At 35.0% G+C, this 17,994-nt stretch overlaps 1 protein-coding gene across 1 annotated transcript in view; it reads left to right on the plus strand.

Moving 5' to 3' along the window:
• LOC126966952 (kinesin-like protein KIF19) overlaps positions 1–17,994 on the plus strand; it is a 426,172-nt gene that overhangs the window by 84,926 nt on the left and 323,252 nt on the right. The gene's annotated exons all lie outside the window — the stretch shown is intronic.

Here is a 17,994-nt window from a genome sequence, read left to right on the forward strand (position 1 = left end):
GCTTTCTTATACATTCACTCAAATCATCATTTCTATAAGCAATCCATTAATATACGTAAAATAATACGCATTGACAGGCCGCTGCGCGCGCGCCGATATCGCGACGATCTATGACACACCGCGGCGAGGGGGCACTTGCCGATTTCGGAACTCCTCAAAAACACTAATGTCTAAAATAGATATTTCCTAACCAAACCTTGTACTGAATTTTAATAATCGAAAAAAATTGACATACACAATTATCAATAGCTGAAGGCTTTCTTTAAAATATAAAACAAACTCAACGAAATGATATCCACTGAAACAGACTTTAATTAAAAATTAAGCCAATCCTGAAAATACGTCCTTTCTTTGTGAGTTGCGGTTAAGGTTTATTTTAATTTAGAAGCCTTTTGTTATCCTCAAATGAAAATACGCCGTCATAAATTCTAATGGTTGTAATTTGGCGAGATCTTTTGTGATAATTCTGAGGTCAGTACTCAAAAAAAATTAACGAAGCTATTCGAAATGAGGAGTCATATATTATATGAAATTCTCAATTTCTTTTACCACATATCCCTTCAAAAATGGCCCCGACATTCAAATTCCTTTTATGACAAGGTTTAGGTATATTCGTATTATATTCAACCTGCGTTCATGTTGCATTATCAATGTTAGTAAAGACACCTAATATAGCTAGCAATTGCTTACAAAATATTGTGATTATAACCTGACCAATGACCATTCAGTATCCCTTGCCGGCTCACCTCAGTTGGTTGACTGATTGTTTGCATTCTGAAGATATAAGACGACCAACATAGCCCAGTGGTTAGCGACCCTACCTTCTAAGCTAGGGTTCGAAGCCCGGTAGGTGCAAACATTTGTATGATGAATATATATAGTTATGTTTAAGTATATTTATATATTGTATTAAATATATCGAAGTATAGAAACCCATAGCACAGGCTATGCCTAATTTGGGGCAAGATAATTTGTGAAAGATTGTGTCAATAAAAATTTTCGGTCAATGATTTATTATGACTTTCGTACTCAACAACAAAGCTATGATAGGCTGCGATTAGCATTTTTAATGAAGCCCCTTATATTATAAGAAGATCTTATGCCATTATTAACAATTGGTTTAACGAGTTTAAGCGTGGACGTAGCAATCTCAATGATGATCCGCGTTAGGGACGTCCTTTTACAGAGACTACTGAAGATAACATCAGTGCTGTGCGACGCATGATAGAGGAAGATATGAGAGTGACCTATCAGCCGATACGGGCAAGCCTAGGCATTGGTATGAGTCAAGTTCAAAAAATATTACACGAACAGAAAGCTTTGTACCAGATGGATTCTCCGTACATTAACCGACGACCAGAAACACCTTCGCATGGACTGGTATCGCCAAATGTTGGATAACTTCAACGGCTGTGCCCCAAATGCTGTATTTGACATCGTCACATGTGATGAAAGCTGGATATATTGCTACGAACCCGAAACCAAAAGACAATTAGCTCAGTGGGTGTTTCCTTTCGAGGATCGGCCAATTAAGGTAAAGAAAGGAAGAAGTCAAGGAAAAAAGATAATTGCCTCATTCTTTGTTCGGAAAGGTCATTTCGCGACAGTTGTCCTAGAAGATGGAAGGACAGTTACTGCAGACTGGTATGTCAATCGCTGTTTGTCTGTTGTCTTGGAAAATATTCGAGAGCAGCGCCCTCGAAGCAGAATCCTCCTTCACCACGACAATGCTTCAGCGCACTCCGCAAAACGGACTGTTGAATATTTGACTATGGCAGGTGTCGAGATATTGAATCATCCGCCATGCAATCCTGAGCTGGCACCCTGCGACTTTTATTTATTCCCAGGAACTAAAAATAAAGTTCTAGGTATTCGCTTTACGAACCCTGAAGATGCAGTGAAAGCGTACGAAAATGCCATAGAAGAGAATAAGGTAGAATGGGCCCACTGCTTTTCTTAGAGGTTCCATCGAATGCGACGATTTGAAGAGAGGAATGGAGATTTCTTCGAAAAACAATAAAAGTATTGGCAACTTTCTACATTAAGCCGTTTTTCATTTTCTAAACATTTTCAGTGCTACCTAGGTACTACCAAATATAAATGCTCAAAATAATGTAATAAATACCAATTTTTTTATTTTAATGTGACTTCACTCACTTCTGGGATTAATTATATAAATTAAATTTGTAACCAAAGCTTATGTATAATGCGGGACTCGAACCCGCGGCTGTTCCTTCCAAGAGCTCCTACCAAATGAACCAACCATTCGAGTGCCGCATCGAACCTAAATTTTCAATATAAATTTATTTTGTATAATCTGATAATTACCCAGACGTAAAAAATATAAGCGAAACACTCTTTTACCTTAAAAACACGAACCAACGAAAACATAAATAATATAAAACAACACAAGCAAACAAGATGTCTACGAAACTCTAATGATTTCCCGTTCTAAACGTTACCAGTCCCTCTGCTAGTCGTTTTAGTTGTGCTCTTAATTAGTGCAAGGTTTCCACACATTCCTAGTATTTGTAACCGTATTCCTTTATCTCAACTGCATCTCTTCTGTAATTAACACAATTTACCTGAAAATTTTCACTCAAATAAGTTTACAAGGAAACACAAGATTCCATAGAAACTCAGCAATACTTACGTCATTGTAAAACGTGTTTTGTATTGCCGTGTAAGTGTATGAATGTTTTTTGTTACAATAAATAACCTTATTGATAGATTTCGAGGAAACTTGAGTTGAGGCTTAGTATTAAATATTATAACTGCAGATAAGACCGAGCAGCAATTTGTTTCAGCAGACCCAAGATCATTCTTATGGAGTGCAGTGATACCCGAAACCTAAGTTAGTCAACATGAAAGTAAGCAGAATCTTTGTAATAGTAAATTTTACATTTATTTCGTGAGTTGATTTGTGCGGTTAACCAACATGCTTATTACTACATACATAGCTATAGGTCAGTTGTGCTTGAGTCGTGAGGAGGCGAGTGGCGAGAGCGGAAGGACACCGATTCCAAAAATAACAATAATCGTAGCTAGAATTAGATTAATTAATTAGATTGTATAAAAATACGTAATTATTTTTATACTTTTTAATGCATATTATATCTATTGTTTTGGAATAGTGTTTTTGAAGTTGGTTGTTTTTTTGTTAATTTTCTGAACCAATGACGTTCTATGTACATATGGACATATCATTCGCATTCTGAAAGCCGAACGGCAAAAGTGTGCTTAAATACAATGTAAGCACACTTTTCGCCTTAGTCGTGTGTGAACTGTGTGTCAATCACCAAGTTTAAGTGTGCTTTAAAAATGTGGTCAAATAATATACATAATAAAAAGATTGTGTGACTTACCACCGGTAACCTAATTTTATTTATGTAAGATGGGCTGGCAAAAAATGTGAATATTTTAATAAAACGAATATTTTTTTCAATAAATATGGTACAATTATTGACAAGTATTTCTCTCCCGAATGTCAGAATGAGACGTGACATGAGATGAAATGGACGTTATCCGCGCACAGTAAGATATGAAAACTATAGAGTCACTCTTTTTTTTTAAAGGCCCGTTGAACAATGATTAGCAATATTGTATTTTGTGTACAGAAAGTAATGACTTTTGAGCCGGCAATGGCCGGCGAATGTGAATGGCTGACGAGAATGTGAATGTGTTTGTTTCTCTTAATAAAGATTACCTCAACTTATTAGATCCAAATTAATTTAGTGCGTTAAGGGGTAAGAAATATGTACACATAAACAAATAAGTAGCAAACAAACTTTCGCCTTTGTAATATGAGTGTGATTTTTTATTGAAAACGTAAAAAACCTCCGACTAAACATATCTTGATCAGAATATAGGGGCAGACTGACAAACGAAAAACTTAAAGCAACCCTCTTTTACGTCAGGGTTTAAAAAAATACCAAACTGCTACTCCACTGATGTCACTGTCCAAAGCGGGTTTTAGATTCAGAAAACGCAGCTTAAACTGAAAAAATATTTCGGTTATGTTTTCTTATGACGTGAATTGTCTACATGTATAGAATGTCATTGTTCTGAACCCTAACAAACACTACGACCAGTACTGTATTATACATTTGTAACACCACAAGTACATTAAAAAGTTCTAAATCTATGCGAGAGAATAACTCATTTATTTTCAGATGCACAGCATGACGTACTGTTCATAACTAGCACAAACAATTCCTCGCGCCAACAAAACCTCCTCATACCGTCGTTAGTAAAACGCGATACAAACATACAGCTTTTATTTACCACGTAACATTATTGCACGTTTATTTAATATTAAAGGAAAATTATGAACACTTAAATACATGGGGCACACTAAAAGTTTTGCACTTCTAGCTAATCGGAACTATTTGAAATTTGAATGTTATATTTATTGAAACGTTGCAACCTTCTCAGTAATAAAAAAAACAATTGGCGGGAAATCATTTTTTTGCGACAAATACCCTGCGGATGACTTCATTAATATTACAATTGACTTGAATTATAACAGTACTCGACTTATAACAGATTGATAATAAGGTGCTGAAAACATTACGTGATATGTTCTCAAATGTAATAGTTACACATCACTACCCTTGGGTATATTTCTGTCAATAATATCACGTATAAGATTCCGGCTCTGGGGACTACATATTCGTCCTGCTTTTATGTTTTGCGTTTTTCATATCAAGTTTCTGTGATGCGTAGTTATTATAAAACAAGCTTGACCAAAAGATTTTTCTATTTATCCAATTAACATTTAAAATTTCAGAGATTGTTTTAACTCTTCTCTCCCTCATGCAATGTCTTATCTTACACTTTTTTTATGGAATAGGAGGACAAACGAGCGTACGGGTCACCTGGTGTTAAGTGATCATCGCCGCCCACATTCTCTTACAACATTAGAGGAAACACAGGAGCGTTACCTTTAAGGAAGGTGTACGCGCTTTCTTTGAAGGTAACCATGTCGCATCGTCCCAGAAACACCGCACAAGGAAGTTCTTTCAACAGCTTTCTAGTACGTGGAAGAAAGCTCCTTGAAAACCACAATGTGGAGGACCGCCACACATCCAGATGGTGGTGATGATATCCTAATTTGTGCATAGATACACATTAATTGGTTATTTTCATGCTAGCTTAGATGACATTGCTTTTGATGGTGTCGTAGGCTGGTAGATGTTTTTCCTGCAATTTAGTCTAGGTGAACGATGGGTGGTCTGTGCGTAATGCTCGTGAACGAGTGCTATTTGTGCTGGCTGGACGATTCTGTTATCGAAAACATTAAATATCAATTTAAAAGATTGACAACGTTATTCTAGTTTCAAACCACTTCTCAATAAGGGTCAACTTTTCAAAATAGTTCTAAATAGTAAAACATTGATATTCATGAATAAAAGTCTTTGAATTAAATTAATTTGATTAGTTTATGAAAATGTCGTGAGTTTTAAATAACTTTCTGGGCAAGTACGTAACATTCGAATATACGTCACAACCACAATTAATTGGTTACAAACCGCCAATCGGATTAAAATATTTATGGCAACGAAAAGCAATTTACCAGAGTTCACCGCAGCACAATATGTGTCAGCAACAGCACGAATCTGCAATAACCAGGTGAACAGGAATTGATGTTCACTTATTCCAGATAGCTCAACAGAAATTTATATATTTTTAATTTCCCTATCTCTTTTATTCATAATACGGGCTTATGTACATTTTTTAATTTGAATTAATAAATAGTGAACGACTTCTATATCCCTGGGGAAACTATAGTGGGATGGTATGTCTAATATAATATCTTGGCTATAAAAAGTGAAACTATGGATTAAGAAGTTTAGCTTTAACAAGTTTTTCCATAAGAAAGCAACAAAACCGGCCACATTATGGGTACCACAAGGAAGCTTATTTCTGCCGTGAACAAGTAATGTGTAAATATTAATGTCTTTCGGTATGAAGGGCGCCGTAGCTAGTGTACCCACAAGCACACAGCCAGTCCGAGGTTCGAGTCTACTTAGGAGACTCCCCGCGACTGTTGTTGCGTAGTCGTTGCGGCCTCCGCGGCCCACGTCCTATGTCGCTGTAAAAGCCTTCAGGGCTGACAGCATAGAGGAGGTTTTTAGTCGGTAGGGGGAGTTCGCCATATGGGCCCCGTTTCGGGGTCTTCAATACGTAAATGTTTTTCCCTCCTCTCCAAAAAAAAGTATAGCTTTATGTACAATATGTGTAGATTATATAATAATGAAAACAGTTTTTACATAAACGTTGTAAAAACATGGTATAAACAATATGTATTATAATATTTCAGTTATATTACTCAGTTGACATAAGTGTAGATTATAGTGATAACTAAATTAAATCATTGAATTTCTTATTTTAATATTTTTGTACATTACATATACTACACATTTTAGAAAAAAATGTAAGGAACGTAATATTATTTTTTTTTCTATTTATATTTCTTCTTTACATTTTTACTGACATTTATTGAGTTATAATGTTTATATATTGGATAAGTTAGCTTGGAGAATATAACTAAGTAATGAACTTAGCTTGTGTTATATCATATGGACCAGTGAATGTTAACCAATCTTTTCACAGATAAGACCCCTTACATTTTTAAGCTCAATATCATATATCTTATTAAGTAAATTTTAAATAATGTTTTACCTGAGAATAATATAATATTGTAGGTTATCACTTGCGAAGACAGCTGTTCTCAGATGTCCTCTATGTAATTACTGACATTATAGTTCATCCCCATATGTTTTATGTCTGTTTGTCAGAATGCAAAGACGTGCTCGATCGGCGTCCTGAGTGAAGGCATCTAAAAGGCTGTTTGTTGGTGTTCATTGAGTGTGCTGGTCTAAGTATTAATTAGAAAGCGAAATGTATTACTATGTCTGTGGTTGCGATCGACCGTGTCTTTCGCAAATTTATACTCCCGGGCGACACATCCCACATCTACAATTTTTACAACAATTATAAAAGATGGGGAACGAGAAGTATATAATATGAATTGTTTAGTTAAAACGAATTGTTCTTTGTATTGTGCTCATGTAGTGATTTGTAGTTTCGTATTTATTTGAGTTAATATTTGTATATCTATCCTGGCAGACTTCCTAGAATATATACCACTATACTATTATGTAAAAAATACCATCTAAATTAAAAATATTACTACTACAAATGTAAACACTAAACTACTTTATATATAAAATACAACTAAGTTTATAAAATTTAATTTATATATTGAAAGAAAAGTATGGTAAGATTAAATTTAAACCGTATCTGCCTCATTCTAGAGCATTCGATCGAAAGCTGGTTGTAGAAATTGAATGGATAGAATCTGTTAGTTGACCATCTGTCTGTTAAGACTTTTCTTCGTTCTACATCTCTATGATATCTTACATCAGTATCATAATTTCAGCTGGAAGGCGTCCACTGTTGGACAAAAGCCTACTAGACTAGTGGTGGAGATTTTTGAATCTCCACCACAATTGCTCCTGCGCTTCCTTCATTCATCCATCCATTGTACGTGTGGTGTCGCACCAGAATAGCACCACCCCATTTCCTCCCGCGGGTGTCGTAAGAGGTGACAAAGAGACACAAAGAATAGAGGATGAGCAGCAGTATAGTTCCAGGAGAGCACCACCATCAAGTGCGATCACCAAACCGCCTGCCAAGCGTGGCAATATTTGTATAATCTGCGAAAAAATAAATAAATTTTTAACGCAAGTCACCTTAAGGCGACACTAAATGCCAGCGACCTTGAGAAGCGATATGAGTTTACGGCTGCCGGCCCGCCATCTATGTAACAAAACCAATATTTTCAAAATTCTTGGGTGGAAAACAGTTTATATGCTTACAATCCTCGTTATTCACTACTAAGGTGAATAAATGAACCAGCATGAGCAACCTACAAGTAAGACTTAAAGATATGTGTAACAGGATTAAGTAGTGTTCATAGCTGGAAATGCTATACTTTCACCACAAAACTTGTCTAAAAACATTATGTTTGCGTGTTTTCTGCTTACTCTTCGCCTTAACCTTACTTTCTTCCTGTTAACTTAGAATCGTTAAATTTAATATGAGAAGCAGCAAACAGCTTAGTAACCTGAGATATTGTAAATAAATTGAAATCGAGTTTGGTACGAGAAAAGGTTGATACAAATTGGGTATTTTGATTAAATTGTTAATACACAAAAGCTTCAAAGAGGATCCTTGACTTCTAGCAAATAAGGTTTATTTTTGTGTATCATGATGTAATCATTCCTTTGTCAAACACCACAATGTTTGCGAGTATTCGTGCGTATTTCATCAATCAATACGAATCAAATTAATAGGAAACTCGAGCTATTTTCCTCTTTATCGAAAAAGCATCAGTCATTGTTAGACAATTTAAGATTCGGGCATAGCTATAAGGTTTATTGATTCAGAAATTTAATAAGTTTACCTTAGATTAAGGATGGGTCTCCGCTGCGCTCCAACTAGACACCGCAGGTGTAGTCGCAAGTAGGCCACCGAATTGTACCCTCGTTCCACCAGATTACCGGATAGACTGATTTATGGCCACTATCCGATATCAACATTATACCCTTAATCGTAGCTACGCAATGTGTATAAAATTATTTAAACTACTCTACTACTCTTAACTCTCTCTACCTCTTGAAATAAAAAAACTTACCACAGAAACGATTTATTGGACTCCTATTTAAATGGTTAATCAACAAAAAAAAAATAAAGTGTTAAGGATTTTTTAAAGTATAAGTAAAATTTTGCATGCTAATTTAAATTAGCTGAATACAAGACACAATGTATTTACATACACATTGTATTCGACGCAATAAATAAATTTCATTTCAATAAAAAAATAAACACATAAAATTATTAGATATCATGGCATCGAAAGCAGTGATCAATTTTATTAAAGCTTAAATTGTGTTTACCTGATGTCCAGTCATACCACCCCTGGCTGCACATAAAATGTTATTCACACTTTATGACACATCCTGTATAGAAAACCAATCATTTCTGTGCGACGTTACCTAACACGTGTCACTATAAGACCTGTCACCGTCAGCTGGAGAGATCCATCTCTAGAGAAAACAAATTATAAATTTAATATGACTATTGTTCATATACATCAACTGTATACCTGTATGCTGAGATAAACTGGAGACCTATTATATAAAAGCCATTATACAATCTAAAATTGCAATTTGTTTAGTCTAAATACTGTCAATCTTTTTACAATATTTACGTAAGACTCTTAAATGAAATCCAGCTCAAGTTACTCAGTGATAATATTCCAGAATTCTTATAGAAGAGGAAGGCAAAAGAGCGTACGATTTATTAGTTTAAATTTCTTTAATATATTTACAATATTCCAACTGTTCCATACCTCAATAGTAAAAAATTAACCCTTATACCTTATACCTAAAAATTAACCATTAAACATATCACTTTGATGTTCATCCGTCCATCTGTCTTTGTCTAGGAAACGCCTGGAGATATCGAGTTGAAATTATGAAGATTTACTCATGTCTTCAGTCTCTTTTTATAAGTAATTATATGTACGGAACCCTCGGTGAGCGACTCTGCCTCGCACTTGTCAGGTTTTTTTAAATAAAATAAATTCCATGTTGCTCAATGATAATATTCCATTCCGAAGAGAAGGGCAAACGAGCGAACGGTTGTCCTCATGTTACGGAATGTTTAGAAATCATAGGAGCTTTACTGGGCCTTTTAGAAATATATGCGCGTACCACTGACCTACCACGAGGAGTGTTCTGGGTCACACAGTTTGAACTTTCTTAATACTGAACTTTTGTAATACGGTTTTGGTCTACAACAGTAGTATATTACTTAGTTAGTTTAGCTGGGTTGTTACGGAGTTAGCATCTTGATTGGGCCATAGTGAGTCGAGTAAGCATATAATAATAACATAGCTAAGTATACATCGAATCTACTGAAATTTAAAGCTTCAATTCTCACATAATGCATACGTCTAGACAGAGCTGCTTGCTGCTAGACAACCAATGAAAACAGGCCAGGTTTGTAACTTTAGTGTGCATGACAAGCTTCGTCTTAAACTCAAAATTTATATGTCACTTTGTGTTAGTGTGCGTTGCATTGCTCAAAATAGAGGTTAACTGTCAACTTTTTCTTTTTCATTTCAATTTTTTAGGACTTTTCGCAGCTGTTACAATCTATCTAGACCATAGGTTCTCAACGTGGGCGATAACGCCCCCTTGTGGGAATTCGAGACTTTCGGGGGGGCAGTAGAAGACCCAGAGAAAATTAGGGGGCATTGAGATGACGCAGATGGGGCGTGGGTAAATTAAAAAATATAGTCTAAAAAGGCAAAAAAATACACAAAAATACTCTAGAAAAAAAATATTCTGAAAGTGGGCGGTGAGCAAATTAAGGTTGAGAAACTATGATCGAGACGTATAAATGATCTAAGCTTATAGCTAGACACATATTCGTCACAAAAGCTGACTCATTTTACTGACATTAATCTTTGTAACTCGTGATAAAGCTCTACCCTGTTTATATCTGCTTGCTGTTATTAATTAACCTGTTTTATGTTAAAAACATTATAATATCCAACTCAACATTTATTGTTTTCAGCTACCAATTTAAATAGTCTAAGGGACAATATTAACTTAATATTATTTATATTATTACAACAACATAACACGCCCGTTAGATTTATTGATCATGTGTATGACAATATGTTGTTGAAGATCTAATGCTGTGTTTTGTAGATAAATCATTGTCCATTGCGTTTGCCTGGTTTATTCTTCGCGTTTGGATGTTCGTCAGATTATAACGAGGACCGCTTGGATGCGCACACATATTTAATGTTTGTTGTGTTTCGTGTGGACATTAAGGGCTTTAAATTTAGCTGTACATAATCGCTACGATAAATCGTTACGCATGTAGCGGGCTTAACACAAACGATGCACAACAAAAGAAGCTGATGTATCATGTTATGTGTACTCGTATATAATACATGTTCTGTGTTTAATATACACAAATTTAATTTGTATACTTTATGTACAATGCGGTCTCGCAACTGCAATTCTGATAAAATCTAAAATACACATTAGTTGCTCGTCGTTAGAATCAACGGTTCTATATATTGCACTACGCATTGTTTCAAGAAAAATAGGAATTTAAAGCGATGTTGTAAGTGGGTTGCGATTACTATTAATTACGATTACGACTACGCACTGCACCACTAGAGGACTCTTGCACTCCGGTACAGCCTCAGACAAGTCATTAGTAAACTCATGACTCGTAGAGCTCCCGAACTCATGATCAGGTTGGTACATCATCATCATTTCAGCTTGAAGACGTCCACTGCTGAACAAAGGCCACTTATACAATTTCAAAACAAATGATATTTATACAGTCCCCCAAATCTGAGGAAAATCACTTAAAAATAACAAATTCTTAAAGTTATTAAAATGTTTTTAAAGTTATACTTCTTTAGGCGCGTTATGAAAAAATTATGAGAGTGAAATTTTAAGATGCACGCGCCTCACTGTAAATCATAAGTAACATGTGGAAGTTGGTTTTGTGACTTTTGCGTCATTCGGTATTTTTTTTTGGTTTCTTCGTCCTTCATTAGGACAGGCAAAGGGTTCAAGCCCATACAGCCATATTCATCATCTAATAATTAATTGTCAAAGATTTGCAAGATTTTTACAAAATTGTTGTTTCTTAAAACGTAGAATAGCACGAGGAATAAATCATTCTTGCGTGCCTACATAAGAACATACACACTTTTTTTTACTGATTACTTGATATTGTCGTATAGGTTTATTGTATTTTTGTAAAATGATGAACTTATCAAATAAAATCGTAAAGTAATAAAATTATCGTCGATAATGCGAGCATCACATATTTTATTAAATAACTTTTGGATAGTATTAACACATTAATGTGTCTATTTATGGTGGGTTACAAATCAACTTGTATTTCCAATTATAATTCCTAAACTTGACTGAAGTGTGGCTAAATTATTTCACATACGTCGTAATAGAATTTCATCTTAGAAATATATTTTCGTCTAAGAGCGCTCTCAATCGGAAGTATTGTCACTTTTTCTATAATATTTCACATCCAATAAATTGTCAAAGAAAATGATGGGCCAAGCGTTTTTCGGTTACCACATATCGAGTTTTATTATAACTATGTAAGCGGCCCTTAAATCATACTAAATAATGAAAGCACGTTGTCATTTAATATTTATATCATGGTTATACTTGACAGATAGGTGAATTATTTTGTCAAAGTTAACCCTACCCTTCATTGTTGCATTAATTAAAAAGAGGTCGAGGAAAATATATACTTTATATTATTTATCAAAGTTCATCGCTACACTCCTCAACCAACCGTGTAGTTGTTTGAAGGTTGTACTTATTGAAATGGTCAAGTGTGTCCAATATAACGACTTTTATACTTCAAGTTAATAGTAATTATAATTATGGTCTCATGTTTCGTCAGTGAATGATAGCATAGAATAATAATCTTAGATTAAGGATTGGTCTCCGTTGCGTTCCAACTAGATACCTCACTACCTAAGAACAATAGCTTTTTTATTACGGCTATTACTAACTATTAGATGCTTGTGTGCGTGGCATATCTCAAATTTTGTAACATACTTCGCGTTATTTTACATTGAAATTAATAAAATACAAAATAATTACTGATGGTATGTTATCCCAGTGTCTTTCATATTTCTTGTAGTATTATTCTTACACAGTTTTACAACGCAACCCGGCATTTTAGTTTCAATTAAATATAAGCAAAGTTTAATAGAACACGTGGCACGTCAACGTCACACATTGTTCGAGACTGGCTCGGGTAGGCCCACTATGTGTAGTTTTAGTTGCCGAACTTTGTGACTACGCTTGCGGTGTCTAGTTGGATAGTAAAATACTACGCCTGGTATTTTCCTCAAGCAAAGTCCTAAGACTACGTTACGATAAATTACGATTATATGTCATACTGACAGCTCGCCATTTGATCGCTATTGTCGTGTCACTCACATATACAGCAAGTGTAAAGCGTTTTTCACTTGAACATTTGTTTGAGAACAGTCATCACAACTGATGACGTAGTCTTAGGCCAATCACGTGACCCAGCTGCCACAGGAAGAGGTCAGACCAGGCGGAGTATATTATTATAGCATGATTGAAACTAAGTCCAGCAACAAGATAATAAATTTATTGCTGCCATGTCTTACTTGGAAAAATAAAGTTCCTTTTTCTGAAATAAAGCCGGCTCCGCACTTGCCCGTGATTCAACGATTTATGGGTGTGTTATCGATGGACACATATTGTCATCTTTATGCAAAGTTACCACGCTTTATTCGCTACAATTCTAAGAACAAGCCGCGAATCCTTTATAGCAGTACAAAATCGGACACTAGTAGAAAGTTGTAACCATTTATATCAACGTAATATATTTATACATATATATTATATATAACACCAAGCCTAAATGAAAAAAAAAGATATTTATATGAATGGTGCCTGTATTAGAATTGATATCTGATAATTGGTCATATTAGAATTTTAGTACATCTTCATTTTTTTAATGAAAACGAGGACTACAGGTCACCTGGTGTTAAGTGATCACCGCTGCCCACATTCTCTTGCAACTTTCCCCGACTTATTAGCAGCGTTCTCTCACTTCGGGATCGAGCAATAACCGTCAACAACAACCTGTATGCTGCGCCCAGTGAAGAAGCTGGAGGTCCACTTGCATAAACTCTTGGGAAGCCCAAATGATGGAAGTTTTGAGATAAGCGCCACGTGCAATTCTTCATGCTTCGTAAATGGCGAAAATAAGAACTAACTGCATCAAAAAACGTCAATTCTAGAATTCTTCCATATAGTTTTTTGACACTATCTTGTTATTCAAACACTTCATTTATGTTTGTTGAACATGTTTCCTGTAAAGACCTAATTTTTAACAATAATAATTTTTTTTCAGAATACTCTTCTAGTGATAGTAGATATTTTATGTTCAAATTGTGTTTCATCACCGACACCGTGCAGTTCAGAAAGATAAGTGCTTCCTTTGTTTTGTTGAAAACGTAGCTGAAATAAGAAAAAATAAAAACTTTTTCCGATAAAGCCTTCGATTTCCTGTCAAGGCGCCAACTTTTCGTAGGCAAGTTCGGTGGTTGCTTGTCGTGTCACCTCAGCGGCAATAAATTTTCAATCACTAACTTGAACATATTGGATAAGAGTATTCATCGTTGAGAGGGTCAGTTTTCAATATCATGCAAATTGATTGAATCACTTCTAGGATTAATACACAAATGAAATTTAAAAACTAAATTTTATGAACGATGCGGGACTGGACCCTACAACCTCCCGCGTTCCGTGCCAGTGCTCTGCTAACTAAGCTAACCGTTGGAGTGACGTATCGTCATAAAATCTTGTAAAAAGCATACATAGTTCAACTCTCAGGTTGTGGATTTATCTACAGGATCTATTTTACTGTTGATAACCTGCTTAACCTCAATATTTGCATATTCTTAAATTGACTCGAGATGTCGCTCTTGTAAATCAAAATTATTTGTTATGTTTTTAAAGTGATAACAATTTTATTTAAGTATGAAATAAATCAAGTGTTCATTTTTTATTATAATTACTGTAAAAACTTAATTTAAAAAATAATACGTATAAATTCGAATATTTTTGTTCTTTTTAAAATTTTATTTTTCTAATTAAAATATTTTTTTAAAACAGGATTTATAATCACTTCATCATCATCAGCCGGAAGACGTCCACTGCTGAGTGAACGTCAAAAACTACCACCCATACAAAAAGCCTAAGACCTGGAAAGAATGGACGCAAGAAACTTATATTTTTACAGTTACAATTTACGTCAATTTTAAGATACCTGTTTTTAATAAATTATGTATTTCAACTTTTTATTTTATGTCTTCGTGGTGTGAGTTATCTATGTATCAATCTTAATATTAAGACTGTTAATGTCTAAAAGGTCAGATCTGAGACCGTGAGGTATTTGCTACGAACACCGCTTTACCGACACCACTAAACTAATACTAATCAATACTGGACCTACTAATTGCAACCGTGAGTTTGTAATTTGAATAATCCGAAATCCGGATCAAAGCAAACTCGAATTAACGAACACACTACTGACTGTTTGATTTTAATATGTCAATTATTGTATTTACCAAATAAATCTGTAGAGTATTGATAACGTTTTTGCCATAAAGTTTTATTAAAGTAAATTATGGGTACCTTCAAAAAAAGCGCTTACACCTTCCTTATAGGCCGGCAACGCTCTTGTGATTCCTCTGGTGTTGCAAGAGAATGTGGGCGGCGGTGATCACTTAACACCAGGTGACCCGTACGCTAGTTTGTCCTCCTATTCCATAAAAAATAAAGGACGATCCTATCACCGGTAATGCTTTCTTTAGATGCTCAGTTACAAGTAATAAATTTTGGAACTGATTAAATCATTTGCAGGATTGCAGTAGGATTAAAATACAATAAATTGACACCCGAAAGAAATAACTAAATGTAGTTTTATTGTTATTTATTATAAAATTACAGCTTACATCTAATATATTCAACATTCACACAAAAGAACAACACATGCATATTCAGAAGCGTAGCCAACTAGCGATTATGCAAAATCCCAAAAACAAACTCCACCTGAAAACAAGCACTGGCTTCGTGGTAATGTTTACTAGAACGTATATATAATGCGGAATATACTCATGTCAGGAATAGAACGCTATTTATGTACGAGAATAAAGTTTATAATAGCTTTGTTCTATACGAGGGCAGCACTGAATTTTTCGGGAATCAAGGAAGTGACACAACATTACTATTTAAAAATGTATTTATTGCTTTTCGAAGAATTCTCCGCGAAAATTGACACATTTTTCCATACGATGGAACAAATCATTCAAGCAACCATTACATTCGGAAGTTGGGGGGTCTCCAAAATGGCCGTTTTGTAGGCGTCCACAGCTTCTTCAGGTGATGAAAATCTCTGACCACGCAATTTATTCTTTATTTTAGGGAAAGTATAGAAATCATTAGGGCTTAAGTCAGGGCTGTACGGCTAATGGTCTAATAATTCTATGTTTTCTTGCTCTAAAAACTCTTTTGTTCTGTGCGCGGTGTGAGAACTCGCATTGTCGTGGTGGAGGATGATGCGGCGGTTGCAGTTCTCTTTACGGAGTTCAGAAACGACCTGTGACAAACAAATGCTAGCATATCATTCTGCATTAACCATTCTTTGTCCCTCAAGAGGAACAGTCGCAACCTGGCCGGTTTTGGAGACAAACGTGGCCACCATTTTTTTTTTGCAACACTCCGTGAACGAACAATTTTTGTTGGCTTTAACTCATTTTCGAACACCCAATCAGTCACGAGGACTGGTTTTTAGTTATATCCAGGATTCGTCACCTGATAGGATGTTGTATACAGTATTTGAGGATCCTGCGTGGAATCTTTCGAGAGCTCTCACGCACCAAGTAACGCGAGCCGCTTTTTGCTCTTCACAGAATAAATGCGGTATCCATCGGGAAAACAACTTTTTTACACCTAATTGTTCATGCAAGATTGTATTTGACTCATGCCAATGTCTAAGGTTGCCTGAATTTTGCAGTATGTCACATGTCGATCTTCCTCAATCAGCTTACGCACAGCATCAACGTTTTTTTTGGTGACTGCAGTTTTTGGACGACCTTGACGGGGATCATCACTGAGCTTGACACATCCACGTTGAAATTCCTCAAACCAGCGATAAATTGTGGTTTTGGATGGGATCTCCAAATGCAGAAATCATCCGGTCAGCACACTGTTTTTGTGTTAAACCACTTCGAAAGTCATAATAAATCATCGCTCTAGAATTTTCTCGAGTCAATTCCATTTTCTCCACGACTAAACAAGTTTGAAAAGACCTTGTGACAAAACCGAGAATCTTTTTTTAAATAAATAAATGGTATTCGATTTTTAAAACCAAGGAGTTTTCAACTAAAAAGATCTTAACACGACAGGAACAGTGGAAATATTCCATTCCCGATACCTTTAGTGCAGCCTATGTTCAAGAAAAATGAACGCCGAATGTTATACAAAACTAACATTCAGTCACATACATAAAATTGTGCACCGATTCCATAAAAAACAAATAGTTATGCAAAATTTTCACATTTCGATCTAACTTTCTGCTATGCTAGTTCAAATCAGACTTTGAAAACTGTACACAACACTAATTATGTTAATAATAATAATTATGTAAATAAATAAATAAAATACAAACTAAATAAATAAAAATAAAATATTAACATAGTAGGTGTTGCGTCAGATACAAAATAATATAATAAATGTGAGAAACAATTTGTTATGTTTTTAAAGTGATAACCCTCACTTCTAGGATTAATATTCAAATTAAATTTGATTTCCTAATATGCAAATATTGGGGATGAGCAGGTTATCAACTGCAAAGTAGATCCTGTAGATGAAGCCACAACCTGAGTGTTGAAAAAAGCATATAAGATTTTATGACGAGACGTCACTCGGACAGCTAACTGAGCTAACGTGCCAGTTGGCACGGAACACCAGAGGTCGTAGGTTCGAGTCCCGCATCGTTCATAAAATTATTTGTGTAAGTGTGAGAAATACTTAAACTAAATTTGTAAATGTTTACTTCTATTGTTAAAACAAACATTATGTATGTAATCAATGACGTTCTGTACATATAGAAATATCACGTCGTATACAAACAAATCCGAAATATGGAACATTCCAGAAATTACACCATAATAAGCTTCGACTGCCATATATTATCATTATTGCCGCATTTACTCCAACCAAATATTCTTGGTCAAGAAGACATATTGTAATTTGTTTTGTAAATAATTGTAGTTTGTTGTAATTATGTAAATGTCCTGTACAACCTGGATCA

Source organism: Leptidea sinapis, chromosome 11, assembly GCF_905404315.1.
Source record: "Leptidea sinapis chromosome 11, ilLepSina1.1, whole genome shotgun sequence".
Lineage (NCBI taxonomy): Eukaryota > Metazoa > Arthropoda > Insecta > Lepidoptera > Pieridae > Leptidea > Leptidea sinapis.